A 17625-nucleotide genomic window follows, 5' to 3' on the forward strand; every position below is an offset into this window, starting at 1 on the left:
TCACTGGGCAAGACCACATGTAACAAAGCTGGATGAGGGGCAGATACAGTCCTTCAAAACATGTTGGTTTTTTGTTTTGTTTTTTTTTTAATTGCAAAGAGTAGAAAATTGATACATCCCCTTGCCAAGTAGGATGGCTTGTTTTATTTTAGAAGGATATTGCAGTTTTGCTGCTTATAAAACTGGCTTAAATGTCATTGACTTGACAATCTTTAAATACTGCAAATGGTTATAGCTCTGCAGTAAATAAAGTTTTCATCTTCTTTAAATGATAGTGTTAAAACTTGTTTGCATTCTTCATTTTCAGTGAGTCCAATGTTAGCTAGCAAAAATAAGGTTATGTTGGTTAGAGATAAAAGCATGGAATTTCAAAAGTCACTTTGGTAGCTACTACTGCAATTAGGTTTACTTTTAAATGGATATAAATGGACATTTATTTTTTAAAAAGGCCCTATGTGAAACCATTGAGATAAAATGTACCTATTCCGGAGAACTTGTAATAATTTTAACTTTCACTATGCAACAGCAAATCTGTGCATCATTTTGTTACATTATTTATCTGTTTCTTGAGATTTGTAATTTTAACTTTGCTATTTTCTTTCTTACTGTAGTGTGCTTTACAGATTTTTTGTTTCAACCCATGATGCAAACAGTGCCAGTGAAGAATAAACTCTGCTGACTTTGAAGCCTCTGCAGTTTCCATTTTTTTCTCTTTTTCTGAGAACTGTTGCATAAATCTGCAAACAAGCAATCAGGCTGCATGCAGATGATTGACAAAGAATATTTCATATTGTCTACTTCCATTGCTAAGCATTATAAATTGGCCTTCAAATGTCTCTAGTGTAAACATGCTGGATGTCGAATGAAAACAAGTGAAGACTATCATACCTTTCAGATCATATTTGCTCTGAAATGGGCTTCATATAAAGCATAAATTCTTTCTAAATGAGAAAGCACTTTTCTTTAAAAACATCACTTCCAACTGTCCTTTCCAAAATTAGTATTTTCAAATGTTCTGTGCTTAACTTTGACAGCTTTTTCATGTCACACTGCAATTACTTCTAAAGAAAGAGCTCTGAGATTTTTGTGAGATGTCTCACATAAAAGAACAACAAAGAAAATATTTACAGGCTTTGCAGACCACTAGATAATATGTTAATTCTTATTCTGGGCTAAAAGTTGTCTTACAAAGGGTTGCCTCCATTTCTGTGGTGTTCAAGTGGAGCCACTACAGTTAGTGATTAATCTGTGCTCCCTTTGGAAGAGTATTAATTGGTTGGACACTGAGTAATGTGTGATCGTGTGAAGAATAGGTGCAGTTTTAGATCTTTGTAATATTGGAACTTAAAAGATAATTGGAACTATATCTTTGAAACACGAAAATATTATCTAACTTGTTAGAAGGCAAGGAATAAACTATATTCTTTACCTTGGGTATGTGTAAGGATATGGGTGGAGAAAGGGAAGGAAAAAATATAGTTGGTTTTCTCTACTGTACTTTATCTCAGTGAAAAACAACCATAATTCCTTTCAACATATCTGCTTTTCTTTGTAACTTAGTGTTGAGTGGCAGAGAACAAAATGTACTTTTTGAAGATAGGAGTGTTCTAAATGTTCATGATGAGAACAACATGGACTGAACAAGCACAAATCATTCAGACACCGCTTTAGACTTCATATGTTGAATTTAAGTGACTTAAAATTGGGCCGAAGTAATAATCTAAAAATACATGGAACTTTTTTTTTCTAAATCCAGCTTTTAGAATTTATGTTCTTACTGTATATCAAACAGCTGTTGATGACAAGTCTCGAAGTGACTGGCCCAAATCTGAGTTTGATAGTATTTTGGGATGAACTGTTCCCAGTCTAAACCAGCCTTGTCTCTGACAATGATAAACATCTATATCTACAGTGTTGGTTTTTGCTCTTGCTGGTGGCATGGCCTGCGTTGAAAATCTGCTGTCTAGAGACCCTGACGTCTTGGTGCAGCTAGACAACAGCATCTGAATCCTGATAGGCACAGAGCTGCAATGGGCACATTTCTAAGGTTGGAACGATACTGGTTTTGAATAGTGTGAGTTGCTGGAAGATCTGTCAGGAAATTTCAAAACAAGTGGAATACAATAAAACTTTGACAGAATTTTAATAAAGTTACAATGGCTAAAGATGTTCAAACCAATTTAGCTTGTATTTCTACCTTTTTATTTTCTACCTCACATTGTCAGTATGTGAATGGTAGAACTGATTACAAAATACATGGTGTAGGTTCATGAAGTATTTTAGCAATGCTACCCAATTCTTTCATTACCTTTGCAGTAACTTTTGACAGAGTTTCACGGAAATGTAGGCCTCACTGAAAATATTTACCTGAATTATTAAAATAATGTATAGCTAATAATAGTCTTATGAGAACTTTGGATATGATTTTGATTTTCTGTATTCAAATAACTTGTATAAATCACCTTCAATTATAAATCAGTAGTTTGTAGAGAACTTTGAAAAACATTTGTATTACATTGCTGTTTGTCTTTTAGAGGATCGGTGAGAGAGACTCTTGTAATTGAGAGGAATCGTGTTTTCATCAGTAATTCTACTGGGGGGTTATTTTTGGTTTGTTTTTTTTTTTTTTTGTGGGGAGAGAAATTAAATGGGTGATTAATAAGGCTATGTTCTCTCTAAAAGCAACTATACTTTACTACTGGTCATGGTTGAAAGTCTTATTTAAAGTAATTTATAAAGCACTGGGTTTGTTTTTTTTTTCATTCAAACTGAATATTTGAGGAGAAGCTTCTGTTGTAAATAAGAATTGCGTGTTGCTTTGAGTTCCAAAGGGGCAGGTTTCATTTAGTCAATGCTGGCTGTGTACCACAGAAGAGCACTCCACTGGGCTTCCTTTATCAGGTACCAGGTTCTGCATTGCCAGAAGGTGCAGCTGTGGCTGTAAGCAAAAAGTCAGAGGAACTGCATTAGACAGTGCTACCTTGCAGTTTGTTCCTTGCTACTTAGTGCTGTTAAATAAATATTGACTAGATTAGACCTGTTATATGTGCTGGGCTTTTATCTGTTTATTCTATGCCTTGCGTTTTCTTTCTGTGTTGCTTTCTGCTGTATCTGAAACAAGTATTAGTTGTTTAGTAACTACAAGTATTAGTAACTTGTAGTTTCCCAACTTTTTTTTTTTTGTGGACAATCAAAACTCCTGGCATATAAATGAGTTGGCAAAGAAAAAAAAGTTGCACAACCTGTCATGAAACTTCATCACTCTCACTCACCTTTAGTACAGAAATACATGTTGTTTCCAAAAATGCAAGCTAACAAGTATTTGCATATTTAGTACTCACAGACATGACTTTTATTTTTGTGTATGAGAACTGTAATCATAAACTCTATAAAATTCTCTGCTTGGGTAAAGTTGATAGCAGCTTCTTGTCCACTAGTATAGGGATGGAGAGTCATGTCCTTTGCTCTATGAAAGGAAACAATTGGTAGCATCCCACAAACAGATGACTGGTGAAACCCCCTTAAAGGGGTCAAGGTGGAAAAGCTGTCAGTCAAAATACTCTTTTTCAGTAATCTGAGTCATTTACCTTCAGGATGGAGCTTCCCACTGGAGTCAGCTTTCCCTTTAATGCCATTCCAGAGACAGACACATAGCTCCTGGTGTTAATAGGACTGCACCTCCATCTATCTGCAATTCAGCCATCAGGATGGGAAGAAGTACTTGATCTGGTTAAAACTTGTCGTGGTGCTCTAAATCATGACTTAGAGCCTTAAGCAAGCCAGAAAGTACTAGTGGAGGTTGTTAATAAAGAAGGAAGCAAAGATTCTATCAATAGCTTTTTCTTCACTGAGATAACTTGGTTGCCCAACTGCCCTTTGGTCTTCTCTTGCATGCTGTAATATATGAAGAATACACCTCACTGTGTTATGTGCTTTATACTCTGTTTGGGCCTGGCCAGGCTGGCCCTGCAGTCAGCTTCACAGCTATTGGGGAGGCTTTCTGCTGGAGCTCCTTGCTTTGGCTGGTCTAAGAGACTGTGGGACACTGCCACAGTGGGCTACTGCTGTTTTACTGGACTGCACCTTCCAACCATGTCCAGCCGATAGCAGCTATCCTCTGTTCAGCGCTCTGCCGTGGGGTAAAGGCACACCTCGTGCCATACCTAAATGCTTCTACTGATTAAAAATTATCGTGCTCTACCTTGGATGAGCTTGTAGTGGGGAAGCCTGATGTATGTTTGGGTCACTGGTATTAATCACCTTATATATTTTCTAGCAGAAGGATTTGATTAACAAATAATATTCTATTCACAATGGAATATTTTTCTGTCAGCGCCAGAGATTAACTATCCCACGTAAATCCCTAGCATGGCACTGAAATTATTTTTGTATCATATATCACAGCATCTATTTGTAAGCCAAATGAGCCTCATTATTCCAAAAAAATTCCTTATTTCTAGTGAAGAGCACCTTGAAATGCCTAAGAGGAATTTAGAATGGTGAGAAAAATGTTTGTACTCACTGTTGTGACTATTACTTCCAAGAAGAAACCCTCAACATCTCTGCTCCATGAATTTGCTTTAAATGAATGTACATATACTAACAATCTTCTATTTAATATGTACAGGGAGAAAGCATCAGTAACAAACGGACTGCCTTCTTTATAGTAGCAGTTTACTGTAAGGCATTTACAGTATGTAAATGTCCTGATCCATTCTACCACTGAATAGAAACCCCACGAACAGGGTATTTCTACATGTGTTTTTTTCTTCAGTTCAGTGCAAAGGTACCCAACCCTGTCTGTTTAGAGAAGTATTGAACTTCGATAGACATTGACCCAAGATAGCAGGAGCTCCGTGTGAGCTATCCAGTCCACTGCTCAGAACACACTGCCCCACAAAGCTGCCTGCAGCTGTGGGTGGGCTCTTTCTGGTTCTTAAGCTGCCTCCTCCCTCCCCGATATCTTTGCTCTGCATGTGCTGGGAAGATACAGCCTGGTTTGGGCTGTATGTCAGCTGCATGCTATGTTAACAAAAGAAAGAGATTCAATGGTGCATCTTATCTTTGCAGGAGCTGCTGCAGGTCCCAGTGCTCTCCCATTCTACCACTGGGGGGGAACTACTCCTTTACTTTCAGGCATGTAATGTAAAATTCATCATTCAGATACTGAAATTGTTATATTTTTTGTTAAACTTCACCTCTGACTGCCAGACCTCTAGCTTGCTTTTGGTTTTTGCAAAAAGGAAGGGGAATAGAGACCTGTTAGATGAATAGTGCTCGCAATTCTTGCATAGTTGAAATCTCATTGAAATTATTCTTTGCAGTGCTCAGATGATCTTTAATGCCCCTATCTAGTTCCTGTGATCCAGTAATACTCTATATTGTGGCAATAAACACAGCAAATTTTTGCCACTGACTTGACAACAGAGAGAGGGAGTGTTCAGCTTAGGAGTAGAGAGCTTTTATGGCAGAAAGCTCTGTGATCTCCTCTGCTCTGGGGAATTCACCTTTGGCTGGCCCAGGCATTTGCAAGGCTGCAACTTACCATTTATTGATCCACATTTTTTCCCCTCTCTAGTTCTGACTCAGCATTTCCAATCGTAAGGCAATGTGTGGGACTGCAATTCAGAAAAAAGCATCATTATTTCTGAGAGCAAACAAGGTGGCCTGGGTATGAATGAAAGCAACTATTTTGGCAGCTCATACTGGAGGAGAGGGAAAGAAAAGGAGAGACAGTCTTATATTTATTTTCACATCCCTTAAATGAAGATCTGCATTAGTGGTGCTTGACATCTGGATCGGAGAATAGCCTCAAATTTTGCACCCTGAGGTCCCCATATTCCTTTTGTTTCCTTTAGCCTTGTGTTCCACAGCCCTTTGTTCATGCTTGCCTTTCCTCTGGACTCAGATTGCTTAGCCTTGTGCCTCATCAACCCCAATTTAGTCCCTTCCAGTTTAGAAAGTCCACTTTCCTCTTTAGCAACATTCAGCAGAGACCCCCTTGCTTCTCCCACCTGCGACCCTTTTGCCTCCCAACAGGAATCCTCTCTGCATTTAAGCACAGGTCTTTGGATTTGGATGGTTCTGTTCACTCATGCCAGTGTTCCCCATCTCTGCTTTATGTATCATGTCCCAAGGACCAGGAGTTCTGTTGATTCCTGCAGCCAGATTGGGAAACAGCTTGAGGAAAAGTAGGAGACTGCAGATGGCTGTTCCTACTGCTGCCTTAACATCTGCAAGAATAAAATGCCAGTAAAGAGACAGGGAGATCTTTCTCTGGGTTGTGGCCTAGTCTTTTTGGCAGAAAGAACAAGTAGTTTTTTACATTTGCTGACAAACAATATTTAACTCCAGCTCCAGCCTAGTTGGTATCCCTTGGAATTTTGTGCAGTTTATGACAAGAACACCGTGTTCGCTTTTTGAATGGCTAATTTTACTCACAGAGATAAATGCTGGTAGTTTTTCTGGTGTAACTGAATGAAAGAAGACTGCTTGGAGAACCGGTCTGGGCCAGGTAGCACAGGGAGTTATTTCTTTGGAGGGGTAAGTCCTGAATGAAATAGTCAAGGTCATAGTGGTGTAGCTACACCCAGAGTTACCAAGTTCCTGTGACTTGGATGAAGGTGTTTTTCTTGGCAACTTCAGTAAAAGAGCACTGGCTCTCGTATGCCTTTGCCTTGGTTGTTACGTTGGTGAGGTAGAGGCCTGTAGAGTCTGTGGTCTAATTTAGTTCTTGGTCATCTATTTCAAATAATGAGTCAGACTTGCCCTGTCTGGCAGCAGTTCACAGAGTGCCATGCCCTGGTCCTCTCTGACCTGAAATGGTTCATGACCAGCAATTATCAAAGAATTAGAGCTTTGAAAGGAGTGATTAACAGAATTTGCACCCTCTCTGTGAGTGCAGAAAATAACTAAGTGAACATATAATCATGCCCAAATATTTTGCTAATCTCTTTTTGGGAAGGTGAGGAAGATGACTGGAAAGAAACTACAAAAGAAATGTAAATGTATACAATGTGTATGTAAGAAAAATATCTATATATTTTTTGAAATTTGCATATGAAGTATCTTTGTGAGAGGCATGCAAAATCTTCTTTACATCGGGACCCCTGCACTTTGGTTACACCAAATTGGCATCCTCAAAGATGTGTCAAAACTGCAGAGTTTGATGGGTTTTGCAGTATGTAGTATCCTCCTTTTAGAAGCCATTTTATAATGTTTTCCCCTTAGAAACTGAAATTCCTCACAATTTAACAGTCAAATATATTAGAACTTGGGGAAAGTAAGGAAAGAGGAGGAAATTTCAACTGCATTATAACAAAAAATGCCTTTATTTTGTTTAATTTGAAATACCTAGCAGGCCCAGAACTGGGAGAGAGGGGAAATCTATGATCCTGCTCACAAGGAAGAGTGAGAAGCAACCGTAATTCAATTCGCAAAGCATAATATATGCAAAACTTTTTTCCTTAACTTTTTTTACTCTTTCAGTGCACATTAATGCTGACTATCTCTACAAATTGTCTGTATTTTAAATCAGATCAGTGTAATTAGCTAACTTTACTTATTAGCTTGAGCTGACTCTAGTGGTACAATGGTTGAATTGGTTGCCATTATACTTGTTAAACTGCTGTAAAGTAAGATTCTAACAATGGGTTCCTACACTTAAATAGCACTGTGAGCACTGGTGCCCTATCAATCAGCCAGACCTTTCCCTCCTGCTGTCTGCTCTGATAGACAGTTCTGCTGATGTGGGGACTCTGGAAGAAGAGATCAGGAAGAAGGGATGATGGATAAAGACCATCTCCTGTCTTGGGAGGAAATCAGAAAAATCCTTCCTTTGACTATCAACAAGCTGCTTTGTCAACGTGTCAGAAGATTAATTATGCTCATGCAAGAAGCGAGAGCGACTGTTTCTCCCCCCTGGTTTTGACGTAATGGGGTGGCATTCTTCTGAACTGTGGCAGAGAATTGCAAAGAAAGAGGCTTAAGAGATTTCAGTCCCCTAACATCACTGTCCCATAAGCGTTTCTAAAGCTCTTAGGCATACATGCATGGTACTGTGAAGTTCTGCCAGTAATTGATTAATCAAAGTGTTTGTTTCAAGTGCAGTATGGACTTGATCTCCTGAAACATTTGGTGCCAACCGCTGTTAAAGTCTGTCAGCATTACGGGTAGTTAGGGTTCTTTGTAAAGAACAAACCTTCAATGAAAACAGATGCAGAAAACATTTCCACAGCATAACTGTGAATGTGAAAACACATAACCACTCATTATTTTTTGAAGTTTATAAATCAATAAAAGGGAAAATCTCCAGTAAGTGTTTGGAGTATTTTATATTGAAACTGAGCAAATCTGCTCCATGTTTTCTTTTACTCTTCATACTTTTTTACATTTTTTAATAAATTAAGTATAAAGCATAATAAAAAATTAATGATCTTACATTTTTAATTAATCTTTTGATGAATAAATTAAATGTGCTAATGAATTCTGACCAGATTAGGTTGAGGTAAAAAACAAAAAGTGTTTTTTCTTAGAAAAAAATATAAATCAGACACTTTAAGAGAAACACTGTTTCAAATATGAGGCTGTTTTGACTTAGCCACTCGATATCTTCAAAAACTCTCTAAATCTTGAACAAACTGTCATTAAAAGGACTCCTTCCATTTGGCCTGATCTTTCTGACTTAATCCCATGCTCAAATGGAGAGCATTTTTTTGTAATCTGCTGATTTGACATAATTTTGGGTTTTTTTCTTGAAAGGATCAAGTTTTGAGTTCATAAAAGGGAGAGTTAAAGAGCCACATCAGTTCATTGGTTTAGTTTCTTTGAAATAGTTTTTTCTGGTTTTAATGTTTGAAATGCTAAACTATCAATGGGGGGTTGAGGGGTTTTTTGTGCTTCTGTGCAGCCTTCCTTGAGATTAATATCACTTTAAGATATGTTGAACTCTGATACGTTGTTGTTGAAACTGTAACAAACCCAAACATTTTGAACATGGATGTGCCTGACCTTGAAATGCTGCTGATAAAAGCTAATGCTGTTAAATTGCATGCCAAATTAACCCTCATTTCCAAATGCTTTGTGTGTGTGTTTCCTGTAGGATAGGCTTTGATCCTGCCAAGCAACACTTCTTTTACAATCAGTTATTTTTTAATGAAGGAAAATCAATGAACGAGTTTCAGTACCTGATTTCAGCAGTAGTGAAATGAAATGTTTTCTTTTGTATCCTTCTACCACTATGCTTTGTCTACCGTATCAGATGTCTGACATGATATAGTGTTTTTGTGTAGGGGTAATGATGATTTTCAGCTTAAAACTTTATTTTCACATGTGTAAACCTCATCAAGGATTACAAGTTCATGTGAGAAAGGCACAGGAAACTGGCTAATGGAGTAGGCAAGAAATACTTTCTGAAGCAGTCGTTTTGTTTTTTTTTTTTAAATCTTACTGAGGCTTAGCATCAATAAAGACAGGTTTTGATCTAAATCAAGATAAAAAAATGTTATTTGCCTCACAAATACTTTTTCCTTGAAGTATGCAGATTCACACGTAGCAGTTGTCCATTTTGGAGCACACTTGGTACTGTTTTGTGTTTGTTTTCAATTCAGAGGTTATGTTACAGGGACATGTGCCTGTACAATCTACATTTTTTTCATTTGCATCTTTTGAGAAGTATGGACTTGGTATGGATTTAATGTCCCTTTTTGGACCAGCAGGCCTGTGTAACTCAGATGGTGTAAACTCCCACTGAAATTAGAAAACAGGCATGAGCAGAAACCACTCACATATAGACACTGGCTTTTTGCTTGATTTTATCTGCTGAGGACCTAGAGTGTTCTCATTTAAAATGAAAGTGCATCTTTTTATCCTCTGACAAATGAACTGCCATCTGCATAAATTCATTTGAAGGGGACATTATCTTCCTGTGTGAACTTTGGTGGGAAGTGCTTGCAGGCCATAAAGTGAATCATTAGTCTCCCTGGGCTGGAGCTGATATCTTGGCCTCTCTCTCTGGCATCTCCTTCAGGATGTTTAGCTCCTGGTCCTCCCTCCTCTGTCCTTTCTCTGCTACTGTGTCTGGGCCACACTGTCAGCTGGACCCATTCTTGTGCCCACCCACCTGCCCAGGCCAGGACTGTGTCCTCTGTAAGGCCTCTGTAGCAGCATTACTCTTTCTTTTGGAGAGGGAAATACCACTATCCAAGCTTTCACCTTCCATCTTCACCATATCAGGAATGCGTTCGCTGGACTGGGCAAACTTATGCCTGGTCTGTGTGAAAATTGTTTTCTGAGCCTGTCATCTTGACTGTGTTACCTTTTCTTTTGCATTCCTCTGCCAGCATGTTCTTGACTTTATAGCATTGGACCTAAGCTCTTTATCTTTTCTTTCAGGGCCCTCAAAAAAAAAAAAAAAAACCCTGGGGGTTGTTTCTCTCCATTATCTGCCCCTTGTGTTCCCTTGTTATTGAGATGTCAGCCCCAGGACCCAATCTGCCTAATGGGACAGATGCAGCTGTCCTTGATCTAGGGCCAGCCCCACACCAGTGAGCCCTGCTGGGTCTCAGCTCCCTGGTGCGAGGTGCTCTTCCATCTGATGAGGCATTTTGGCTGCAGTAGTGAAAGTATGGCTGGATGGAGCCATCTCAGCCAGCTCCCGAGCCAGGGTGGATGGGCCTTCTCCAAGCCAGAGGTGGCCAGTTGCTGTGCAGGCACCAGCTCTGCTCTGGGATGAGCTTTTTTTCCACCCTGGCTCTGACCTGACCTTACTGCTGTCAGACAGAGCCACTCAAATGTCTCTGCTCTGTGGTCCCACTCTCCGGAGTTGAATTTTTCTGTTACCCAGTGTATTCCAGCACCTGCTTCTACGTGGGGTAACTGTATTCCCCTGTGAAGCACATTGTCTCGTGTGGATCCTTTGGAAAGGAGCCAATCTGTAGGTCAGGGTATTGACTTTCCTAGTATGAATACTCTCAACTCCAAGGCAACACAAACCATTACAAAAGTATATTGTGCTTCATGTACATGCTTTGGTGCAGGTGTTTGACCATTTTAGAGAATCCAGGGGGTGGGGAGGTGTGAAGGGTTGGGAGTGAGCAAGTCCAGAGCAAGAAGACTTTGGATTTTCCAAAGGCTCTGTTTTGTTTGTGAGCTTTTAAAGCAGCATCCCCTTTCCACTCTAAATACAAGAATTAATGTTCCTTCAGTAAACCTTGATGCACAATTGTTTCTTTATGCAAGCCCACATTGCTTTCCACCTACTTTGAAGGACCCTGGGTTTACCTCCAGGAAAAACCAGAGGCAAGGTTTCTAGTTTGTGCCTAATGGTGGGGGTTTGCAGTGGTGAATGGAAATGAGGGGAGGCCTTCCCTCTCAAGCAGCAATGGATACAGACTGTGGGCAAGTGGATTGCTCATGGCAGTGCTGAGGGGGTGTCTGGAGGTCCAGTCCAGCTCCTGCTCTTAAGAGGTCTGCTGCCAGCATTCGTATTAAAATTAATTTTAGAGGAGAATGAAAAAGGTGATAGGGTATAACCAAAGGTATTGCTGTATTATAACTGAGAGAACCTTAGGAAATGCTAGTAGTTAGAGGAAAAGGTGATGGATTTGTTTTTGCCACTTTTTAGCAGCATTTCTCTGAGAATTTAAGAGAAAATGAATTCTGTTGAAGTGACCTTTTTTTCACCTCATACTGGCTCTCGAAAAGCCTGTGCTCCCGGAGCCGTCCACACAAACACTTACACAACTAATGAAAAATCCAAGTGCACATGCTCCAAGGGATACTTAAGCATCTCTAAAAAAGATTCTTGTTGCTGCTATTATGTTAGAGGGCAGTAGTTCCTAAGGAAAATTGATTTTTCTTCCCCATTTTAATACCTTCCAAATGCTTTTAATCTGACCATAAGGAAAATGTGAGAAGTTCTAAATAACTAACTAGAGGCTTTTTGAAGCCAGGAATATCTCTGTTGTTCTCCTTTTGCATATGTTTTCCTGCCACTAAGGGCTTTGTTAAAACTTAAAAATAATATTTAGAAAGTGATAAGGTATCTGATCTTGCTCAGTCCTGTACTTTTCTGTAGAAATTCAGTGTAATTGAAGATGCTACTTTTTCATTTTAAATTTGAGTGTACAACAGATAAATGTGAGCTTCGAAAGAGGCTGTTCTGGAAAGGAAGTAATTTGAGAAAAATGGGCAACTTAGTAATTTTTTTTTTTAGCTTTCCTTTTAGCACAAAGTGTTCTTGTTACACTTGCTGACCTAGTTGTCTTAGTGTTCTTTCAGAGTGTACTTATTTTCTCTTTGGTTTTTTTATTTCTATATTCTTGGAGGAGTAAGGTACAGCAGTTGCCTTCTACCTGACAGTAGATCAGTCATATTTCCTAAATGAGACAATTTCTGTCTAATACTATTTTATTTTTTTGAAAAACGAGAACCTATTCTGTCTTGACAGATTAATGGCTGTGAATGACACCTTGCAATAAAATCAGCATTTTGGCACTGTCCCTGTTGGGTCTTTTGTATTTACAGGGGAGGAATCCTTGATCACCAGGTTGTTTTCTGTGCAAACACTGGGAGAATGCTGGGACCAACAAGGTTGAGCTGACCTTATGTGCTGGCCTGTTCCCTGCCACTGACTGTCATGTTTCAAAGGTTAAACTAACTGTGGATGAAATGTAATCAGTAGTGCCCTGGATCCTTTCCAGAGCTCACTGGAGGAGTGCAATAACCGGCATTGTTAGCTCTGGGAGAGCAAGAGACAGAGGTCATTACCTGTGTGCGTCTGAGCATGAGGAACCAACTGCCTTTCCTGCTACCTCCCACATATGTTTACTTAAATCTTATCTGGAATTGTTATCCAGCTGACCCCTGCTTTTTTAAAAAATACATCTGTTTATTCTTCGTACACTGTAATTTTCATCTTTCTGTTGCTTTCAGACTTTCTGTGAGAAAAATGTTTTTCTCTCAAATCCTGTCATTAGATGGGATTTGAATCAATACCTGGGGAAGCAGAAAAGGCTGAAAGAAAGTATTGCTGTGTTTTTAGATGACAGTCCAACCTGGACCAGGATAAACCAGACACTACCCTTAAGACAGAGATGTACTGCACCAGCAGAGGAAAGATGATCTCAGTAAATTTTTCTTCCTTTGCTAGTGGGTAGCTAGGAGGAAAAGAGCTGGTATAATAGAAAGCTGGCAAGGGACAGAGCAAGCGTGGGAGGAGAAGGTGAAACAGAAGCACTGAAGCAAAGATAGCAACTCTGAGAATTGATTTCCTGTTTCTTTCTATACTCAACCACTCATTTTCTCCAACTCCATGTCTCATTTGTGGAGAACTTTCAGTCCTCGGCATTCAGATCTGCAGCAGGAGTCTGTTCTCAGCATGAGATAAAAAGGCTTTCTGAAAGGCATCAGAAGCATGTAGCATATGGAGGGGAAGTACTGCTTGTTGTCACATTAGGGACGTTGAAGCCAGTATTTTTTCTGCCTATTTAGTTTTTACACAACCTGCCCTCTGAAAATGTCTGTACAATAGCAATAGACTTAAGTGAGGAACAAAAAAAATGTCTTCCTTTTGCATTCTGTGGAAAGATTCTTACTCCATCAAAGCATGTTGTTTTCTTTATAGATCAATGTATGACCTTGAAAACCAATACATTTAGCAGAAATGGAGACTTTTCCCTTGAAAGAAGAGGGAGGCAGACTTCCGTTTCAGAGCTAATCAGACTTTAAAGACCTGTATTATTTTAATATATGTTTTTGTATACATTCCTGATTGTTGTGCTATAATCAACTGGTGGGAATATAAATGCCTTTTCCAGGATCTTTCTGTATTGGTTTTTCAGTTTATGCTGTAGTTTCTAAAGAAACCCTGACAAAAACAGGGACCTGTACCAGTTTATGGGAAAGTCAGCTCTGTTTGGAGTAGCTCGGTATAAGTTGGTTATGATGTTGTGAGAAGAAAATGCCATTATCCTCCCTAGTCCACCTTTATCAGACTCTCTCAGGTTTGTAATCACAAGCAGAGAGAGCTCTGGTGTTTCTATCAGTTTTCCTCTCCTGCACTTCAAGAGTAGAATGATCTTTTCCTTATTCTTGAGTCTTCATGAGATCTCTCTACTTCAGTGTGTGTGAGAGAGGACAAGGTGTTCTCTTTCTATTTACATTTCTTGTGAAATTCTTATTGTTGAAAGGCTTTTTCTTCCCTTGAACATTTTTTTCCTTCATACCAGAGCACTGGATAATGGGAAAAACTGAGTAAAAGTACTAGCAACTGTCTTATCCTTGTGAATCCTGAGCAGTATTATTTCCTAGTCCTGAGTCTTTAATTTATCTTTCTCTATGCTAGATTTCTTTTTAATTATTCAAAGAACAGCTTGGTTTCTCCACCAGCCTTTAGGTAAAACGCTTCAATGTCTGCTTTTGTAAATATTCCTGGACTTTTAGCATGACAAGCTGTGTCTGGATTAGGCATAATTTCTGTATGAATAGTTTCTACTCTACTGACACAACTATTCTAATGTTGAATATTTGCTCAAGTACATTACTTCAGGGAACTCTGTGGGCATTGTGAAAGTCTTGATATAGAGAGCTTTTCAACAAAATCAGTTTTGATATGACAGAAGATGTAGGCCCAAACTGCAGTCACAGATGTTATAGATCAGCATGAGTAGTGAAGATGTCCGGATCTGTTTGTGGTTTTCCTATCAGGTCTATAAGGACCCCATCAATTTTCCAGTGCATGTGGAGGTCTTCTTTCTAGGGACCTTCTGTCAACTCTGCTGAATGTCCTTACGAACAAGAAACCAGTTTCCTCCACTTCCCAAGTGTTCAGTCAACTGCATAGAACTGGGTCCATGGCAATCCCAGTAAAGGGAAGACTTGTGCTTGCTCCTGTGTAAAAATAACTAGAAATCCTCAAAGAGAGAAAAACATTTTGGGAAGGCCAGGCCCCACTGTATCTTTATGCACAAGCACCAGCCATTAAGCAGGACGCCCTGGAAGAGTTTCTGTTTTGTTGGAATATTGTAGTGATGAGGGAACCCAGCCAACAAAACTGGAAATAGCCTTGCTTGAAAAAGCCCTTTGTAACTGAAAAACAAGGTCTGCTTGGATTAAATATTTAAAGATTTTTTTCAATATTCTGAACTGATCAGCTTCTTTATTTAGAGTGCTCTGACATTTTTGTTAGAAAGATACTGTGAAAAATCTCTAACCATAATCTAACTGTTCGTGACTAACAACCATGTTGTTTTCTCTTTGTGATATAAAGGCCAACTGCATTGAAGCAGATCACTGTATGTGATTACTAGCTGCATCCATCTTTGTAATCAGGCTGGCAAATTGTTATAAATACAAACATTTAAGGGTTTCTCTGAATGGTGACAGGCTGAATCTCCTCAGTACAAGGATTCAAGATGAGCCTGATGTTCAACAGTATCTTGTGCTTCCCCTCCATGCAGATTTACACAGCATGTCTGTTTGCACATTTTGGCCACAAGTCATATCTCTTTTTGAAATCTCCTTCCTTCTTGATTCTGTTCCTCACACCTTTCAGTGCATTTTCCTTCTGTGAATTTATGAAGGCATGTTTGTGTGTGAGTGCTGTTTTGGAAAAGAAGTTATCTTTAAAAGAACAGTAATAGAGAGAGGCTTCTACTCTATTTTCTCTCCATCCACCTTTGTACCCCTGGACATGTATGCAGCAAAAATACTAGGAGCATTATGGATACCATAGTGGTACTCCAGAGCATACTGGTTTGGAACCAGGGGAAAAACACATGTGCACAGAATCTACTTTATATCAGTGAACTTCTGGGCTCTAATGTGAGTATATTGGTACAGATGTCCTTGGAGATGTCCATAGTCTATAACTAGAGGTCTGCATTATGTCTTTCCCCTTTCAGATGTGTTTAATGGCTTTGTATTTTAAGAAGTCACCAAGTAGAAGAAGGTGTTTGCAAAACTTTTTAGCAAGATTTTGGAGTCAGTGTATACCATATATTTGTATTTGGACACAGCTGTAGGTTGTCCTTTTGTGCTGTCCCAATCAGACTCTGTTGAGCTGTTTTTCTGGGTATATTTTCTCTGCACTTGTCACTGACAAGAATCAGCTCTGGATGCATATGCTTCATATGTGAAATCCCATCCTTGCTGAAGCTAGCAGCTTTAGTTGCTGTATGTGTGCAAAAACCAGGGAAGAAACGTTGTGTTGCACCAAGGCCTGTTTCCTCGTGTGTCAGGTTTCTGCGCTGTGTGCTAGCAACAGGAGATGCAAGGAGCACAGCTAGCAAGCTGAAATGCTCCCCCTGTGCCTCAGCGTTCCTCAGAAATTTCTTCTAGCTCATGGATATTTCACAGCAGGACAATTTACTGTCCCGTGAAGAAAGGTTTTGCGTATATAGAATTCTTAATTGTCTAAGACAAAATTGTAGCAGATTTTCCAATTTTAGCCTGGAAAGTTTTGACTTCTCTCTCTCTAGTGTCTGCATATTCTTATGGACTTTTGTGTCTGAGTTTTGCAGTTTGGTCCTCTTGATTATAGTATAACTAGACTTGTTTCAGGAAAAAAATCCTGTTTTAAGCTTCTGATAAGGAATATAATACGATCCTTTCTTTTCCCATATTGAGCGTGAGACATACATGGGAGGAGATGGGGACTGTGGGGAGAATGCAACTTTTTTGTGTAATTACATAAGAATTACACATAATATGTGTGTTCTCTGCGTGAGACTTTTAAATACAGATAAAACTAACGAATCTTCTTTTTGTCAAACCTAGCAATATGTGTTAAGTCATCTAACTGAAATCTGTACAACAGATGTAAAAATCATTATCAGACCTTTAAAATGTCATAAAGATTCAAAGACAAAGAGGCCAGTTTGCCTCTTTAAATTATATTGCGTTCAGGGATGTGTTATTTCAGGAGCTTTTCCAAGACATTGCACTGTCACAGCTTCATTGCTTCAAATGTCACTTCAAGTAGGAGCAGTTTTTATAGCTACACAGTAAACTCAAGATGGTTTAATGGAAATGATTTCTTCATGTGTCAAAATGACCCCTTTGTTTCTCATTTTACTCTTTTGTTGCCTGCAGCTAATCTGGTTTTTGGGTTATCAGATCTAAGCATCTTACAATGCTGACTCTAGCAGCGGCATTCAGCTGGAATGCTGCCTTTTGTTTACTGGTTTCACCAGGCCTCCAGTGCTTTCTTTGGTCATCTGGTGGCTCCACTAATGTGATTTGCACTCCCAGGCTCTGCAGGTAGTCGTGGGCTTTTAAAGGGAATTAGTGGAAAGCCTGCCACCCTGGTTGCTAATGAATCCACAGGGTATTTCTTGTTTGTGTTTTGTTTTTCCAGATTCTTGTGGAGTTTTTTTTTGTTTTGTTTGTTTGGGTTGTTTTTTGGGGTTTTTTTTGTGGATTTATTCAATTTTTCTCCTCTCTGCTTGGACTTCAGTTTCTGAAGTCGATTTACCTGGCTGTGGTGTGGTGATACTCATTTTGCTTTAAATGGAAGTACCAAATCCTATTATCAGAGTATCCATTTGAGGTTTTCTCAGGAATTGTAAATAAGTATGGAAAAAATAGAGGGCTACACAAATACTCAAAACTTATTTGTTGCAATAA

The 17625-nt window shown here is 39.1% G+C and overlaps 1 protein-coding gene and 1 long non-coding RNA gene across 7 annotated transcripts in view; one reads left to right on the forward strand and one right to left on the reverse strand.

Annotated features, from left to right (window-relative positions):
- Window positions 1-17625, forward strand: part of GREB1L (GREB1 like retinoic acid receptor coactivator) — a 137351-nt gene that overhangs the window by 34009 nt on the left and 85717 nt on the right. The window lies entirely within an intron of this gene.
- On the reverse strand, window positions 1328-13503 carry LOC127465179 (uncharacterized). The gene is made up of 3 exons (XR_007901909.1): window positions 10316-13503; window positions 5546-5618; window positions 1328-3688 (listed from the first exon to the last, which is right to left on the reverse strand). It is a non-coding gene; the product is annotated as an uncharacterized LOC127465179 (long non-coding RNA).

Source organism: Manacus candei, unplaced genomic scaffold, assembly GCF_025592945.1.
Source record: "Manacus candei isolate 608988 ecotype Guabito, Panama unplaced genomic scaffold, ASM2559294v1 h1tg000008l, whole genome shotgun sequence".
Taxonomy (NCBI): Eukaryota; Metazoa; Chordata; class Aves; order Passeriformes; family Pipridae; genus Manacus; species Manacus candei.